Below are 5,512 nucleotides of genomic sequence, written 5' to 3' on the forward strand. Positions count from 1 at the left end.
ATACTTCAGCTCCCTCTGGGCTCCTTCCCTTCCAGAAACCCACATAAATAGATGCATCTTTCAACTCAACTAGAAGGTCAGTAGATAGGCTATTTGAGGAGGGGAGCTCCTTCAAGCTCCATCATCAGCTCCATCATAGCTTTGTTTGTATTTTTAAAACCAAGAAGAAACAAATTCAAGTGCCTTGATTGATTGCAATCAGGACAGAAGGGCCAAGAAGTCTGCTAAGTAGAACAGTCCCCAACCCTTGTACGGCTTTACTGATCAAAACCAATAACTTAAATTTAACATGGCCATATGGGACCATGGGAAATCTGGGAAACTGCACAACCCTTGCTGCTGCAGCTGCTGATTAGCCTGGCCTGGCTGGAGTCACAGTCCTAGGGCAGAGCCCAGAGCCTGAACCTTCCCCCCAAATACAGGTCCCCACTAGCAGCCGGGTGGGCAGGAGGGGAGGGAACCCCACTCCAATCAGGGCAGGGGTCTGAGGCGCGCGCGCACGCACACACACACACACACACACACACACAAGCAGCCCATGCTTACAGCAGTGCCCTCCCCCACCCCAGCCAATCCCCACCAATCTGGGACTTTTGCTACAATTTTCAATCTGGGACTTTTGCTACAACTGGCTGAGGCACCAGGACAGCCTACAAAATCCGTGACTGCTCCAACCTAACCGAGACGTGTGGTCACTCTGCTTTATTTCAGCCCAGAAGCTAACAGGGAGCCAGTGCAAGCCCCTGTGACCTGTTTTGCCAGGGACCAGCACTGCTTAGTAGTTGACTTGTGTCTTCTGTGCCAGCATAAGTTTGCATGCTGATCCATGATATTGCCCCTTGTGAAACATATGGCAATAACCCAGTTTGAAGAAGCAACTACTAACAAGGCAGCTAGACTTAAAACTTTCTGAGCTCAAAACTAAGTCTCAGCTCCCCACTTGCAGGAGGAGCTTAAACACCGGCTGAAATGTAGGTTAAACACAAGCCATGTACAGGTGTTATATTTCTACCAGGAGAATCACCACTGTCCTGGAAGAAACTGCCAATGTACAGGAGTGTATCGAGTTTCTGGATGAAACGTGTCCCATCTGGGAGAAAGATCTTTCAGGTTAATACCTATAAAATCTCCCCTACAAGAGAGTTTCTCTCTCTAAAATGCAATCAGTATCATAGTAGAGATGATATCTTTTATTAGACCAACAAGATTTTTGCAAAAAATAAATCTTCAATTGCAAGCTTTCAGGCACAAACACCCTTTATCAGGCATCTCTCTTAAAGGAGCACCTACTCCTTCATGATAGGGAGGAATCAACAGCACCTTCCCCTGTGCCTTCCCCAGACAGGGGGACTCTGATCACAAATGCATTTCCCTGCCTATGCGCTTCCTCCCCTGAAATATTTCTAGTGCAGGAAATCTCCCAGAAATTCCCAGTGCTAAAACAAACACCTGTTCATACCCACAGGATGAGAAATAGATTTAAAATAAGGAGGAGGGGAAAAAACGGGGAGCAGTAGCAAAATAGATGTGAAGGAAGCAGCAATCGCATGCAGCATAAAACCCATTTATCAAATGTCATATTTCATTATTACTTTTAAGTCTCTGAAAAGCCACAGCCTCTTATTTTCTGAAATGACAAGTTATTTTTGTTTGGTGACAATAAAGCAGATAAGGTCACTGTCTGGTTTAAATCTCACAGCATGACAATCTCCAGACATCAAATTAGCATTGCCAAGTTGAAACGGTCGCATACAATACATCCACTTCTCCACCACAGCTCAGTTAAATGCGTGAGGGACTCTGGGAACACTTTTAAATGTAACACGATGGAGCATAAAGCCACCCAAATGCTGCTGGAACCGGTGCGTGGCTGGTCAAGTGTTGAACTACGCTAGGCTTGGGGTTGTTTGGGAGACTGCGAAGGGAATCTCAGAGTGCTGCAATAGGTAGGATGAAGGAGGCTTAAGTCAAAGCCCTCTTTTGGGAGTCAGTACTGACACTAATCCATGTTTAAGTGCTTCCCCAAATCAGATTTGGAGAACTAATTGACCCATCATTAATGGTAATTACTGCATTCCCCATGGATCACATACCCCAATGTACAGGGAAATTCCCAGCCCTTGTGAGATGCATCATTCCTACAGCTAGAGAGACAAACCCTAAGCTAAAGGACTTCACTCCACTGATGACAGTGGATGTGCATCTATTCACACCAGCGGAGAAAAAAATACCCCTCAGCCTTAAAGGATGATAGTACTTACAAATAGCAAAGATTTTATCCTCCTCCTACCACAGAAATAAAACAAAATGCAGTGCCATAATCACTACATTGATGCATCAAGGTAAAAGCATGAAGTCTGGAGGACTAGCAGGCAGGTATAAATTAGTGGTTCACATTCAAATATGCACACTATGAAGATTTTGGTAGAATAATCCCATTCTTCTGTGTTTCCAGGCAAAGGTGAAGCTTAACTTTTTAATACTCATTAAGGCAAGCCATGGTGTCTAAATGCTGATGGAAAATAAACACAGATAATCTTCTTGCAGACCATTAATGGAATAAAAAGTTGTCATTAACATGTAAGAAGAAAAAAAAAAAGAAGAATATGCCTCACAATTTGAGCATGACTGACACAAGGGAGGGGAGTAAAATGCCTATATATTATTTGTTCAGTTCATTAAATTGTTTGGTAAAATCTGAAACCTTGTAATCCAAATATGTACTACTAAGCTTTAGCTCATGAATTATCCATGAGTAACTTATCTTCTCCATATCCAAGAAGGAACCTGTAGGGTTGGCTAGTTGTGTTTTCTTTCTGCCACTATGGCCATGTCTTTTCTAACTCTAGTGAACTTGAACTCAAGCTTGCAATGCTGGAGCTTCACACCCAAGAGACCCACTCCATTTTCTGAAATTTCTCCGGATGTTGGGAAGCAGGGGAGCGAGACACACAGCTGAGCTACAATACAGATGTACCAGAAGGAGCTTTCTTTCACCCAAAGACTACTGAGCTGGATGTTGGGAGCTGCTTTATCATAGCTGAGGAACGTTTAGATACCACCTGCAACCTATCAAGGGCCATTATCCACAAAGAACCTGAATATATAAATGGTACTTTAGCCAGTTCAGCCAAATCTTTCCCAAAGCCCATCATTAGAAAGGATAGGTTTTCTGTTTGCCTCGATTACGGTTTGAAAAGTATTAATGCGCCCTAATTGTGCTGAAATCAGTCACTAAATTCTGAGATCAGGAGTCAGCTGAGCTGCTGCTAACTACTGGATGGTAATTCCTGTGGAAAAAGAAATTTTGGATAAAAGAAAAAACAATGCCTTGAGTTATTCTTTTGCAGGGAGGTCTAAACTTGCCTCATATATCCACGTGCCATTGCTAAATGCATGATAATTACTGAATAAACTGTCAGGATGGACTTCTAATAATAAATATAAACTGAAGAAAACAGCCTAGGAGTGTTGCTAATATTAATAGGGATAACCATACAGGGAACTATAGTGATCTGAACTCATTAAATTAGTATTGCTCATTTTCATAAATGCAAAAACTTAGCAGTTTTACATCATTAAATTATGCTTTCCTGAACAGTATTGAGTGCATTCCCTTGGGCCTCAATGGGCTGACTCAACACACTGGAGGTCTAGCTTGGAGATCATGCTGTGCTTCAAAGACTGCCACTGGGATGCTATTCCCTGGGCTGACAGCAAGAAGCAACCCTACAGTACGCGTCTAGGCTGACTCCCCAGAGAGGAGCGCTTCCCCTCCATTCCCAGTGCATTTTGGAGGATACTAAATGCTGTTCTGCCCATCACCAGGCTCACAGGTGGTGTAAATCAGCCCAGCTCTTCCATCAAACGGCTACTGCTGCCAGCTGAGGATCTGCCTCCCAGGCTGCAGCTGATCCACAATTCACAGCAGTAGGCAGGGACTGGACCTAGTTAATCCTGGCTCTGGGCTGATGTTTACTGAAAGAGGAGGCCCAAAATCATTTTAAAGAGTCCTTGCACCTATGGAGATTCTGCCATATGTCCCTACCTCCTTCATCATTAATCCTGATGAGACCTAAACTGAGAACCTCCAGGGAGATGCACGTAAAACTTGAATTTAAAGTGGTGTAAATACATCTAGCTGTGAATTATATTTAAAAAAAAGCCAAACAACAAAGTAAAACCCCTAATGTTACTTTGCTTATACATTAGCTTTCATCTGAGCAGATCAAAACACCGCAAGCTAAATTCTGTCGAGGCTGCTAAGAGCCGCAGCACAGGACTGGCAGCCCAGAGTCAACTATAACCCATAAACAGCAGAGATATGGGGCGAGGGAAAGGATGCCCTTTTTGTTCATGCTGTGGCACTGTCCAAGACTCACTGGCATTGCTTTGGAGGGAGCGTGCAGGTAACAGAGCCTTCAAGGTTTAGACACTAGGGAGGAAGGAGTTGTAGTCCAGGCTCCCATGGCTGGTAGTGCATTTTGCAAAATATAGGACAAGTCCTGGGACCAGGCACCAGATCTCAGCACCACAAACAGGTGCCCTGGAGCCCTCCTTTCCCTCCAGAGAACCTCAACTTCTTGCATGCATTTGCACCAGCACTGCAACAAGCACCCACCCAAGAGCCCACACGTTATGTTCACCGAGCACGACACCGGTTGCTTGAGTACCATGCTGGTGCAGCACTCCTCCCAGGCTCCTGAGCCCCACTGAGCTGCAGGGTGAGCATATGGCTGCATTGCTTCTGGACCTGAATTCAGCACTGAATCTGAATTTAAGCACTGAATTCAGCTTCTGCACTGAATCTGGACCTAACCCAGCAGTTCTCAACCTTTTTTTGTACCAGGACCCATTTGTAAACATCAATGGCTAGTCCCAACACAGTGCCCCTCACTCCCCACCCACTGCCCCCAGGCCCCAGATCTCTCATGTGTGGGGCAGGAGGAGCCCCAAGCAACCCTGCAGGCTGGAGTTTTGCCAGCCTGCAAGGGAGAAGCCACGGTTTCCCATGTTTTAGTCCTTTAAAGGAGAAGCCATTTTGTTGATCCATTCTTAAAGTTTGTTCACGACCCTTTCATATAGCCTTGCGACCCACAGGTTGAGAAACACTGTCCTAACCACTCAGCTACAATACAAGGGTAGGAAGAGCAACACAGCTCCATTGTAAAGGATGAAAGCTGGCTTACCTTGAGGAGAGAGCTCTGAGCTGTGGCTCCAGAGTGGAGAAGCACTGCCTTGCAGCCCTGAGTAAGCTCATTAGCCTGAGGGTGAGGTTCAATCCCAAACACCTGTGCTACTATCACCTCCTGGCTAGCCCTAGCTTGCTGGCTGTGCAGATCTCATTCTGGGGTACCTCGCTCTTCCCAAATCCAGGAACCCTAGATGCTTCACACAGGCTTCTTTATGCAGGAGCTAGGTCTTACAGCGTCTTGACTGAATCAAGCCCTATGTTTCATCATGATGATTAGCGTGAAATAGTGGGGTTTCTCTATGCCAGAGAGGGAATCTG

At 45.2% G+C, this 5,512-nt stretch overlaps 1 long non-coding RNA gene across 2 annotated transcripts in view; it reads right to left on the reverse strand.

Annotated features, from left to right (window-relative positions):
* LOC102382850 overlaps nucleotides 1–5,255 on the reverse strand; it is a 55,301-nt gene extending 50,046 nt beyond the window's left edge. For both annotated transcript variants that reach the window (XR_325341.1, XR_001359072.1), the window contains exon 1: nucleotides 5,190–5,255. This is a non-coding gene — a long non-coding RNA (uncharacterized LOC102382850). The remainder of the gene's footprint in view (nucleotides 1–5,189) is intronic.
* Nucleotides 5,256–5,512: the final 257 nt, after the last annotated feature.

Source organism: Alligator sinensis, unplaced genomic scaffold (assembly GCF_000455745.1).
Source record: "Alligator sinensis unplaced genomic scaffold, ASM45574v1 scaffold877_1, whole genome shotgun sequence".
NCBI classification, from domain to species: Eukaryota; Metazoa; Chordata; order Crocodylia; family Alligatoridae; genus Alligator; species Alligator sinensis.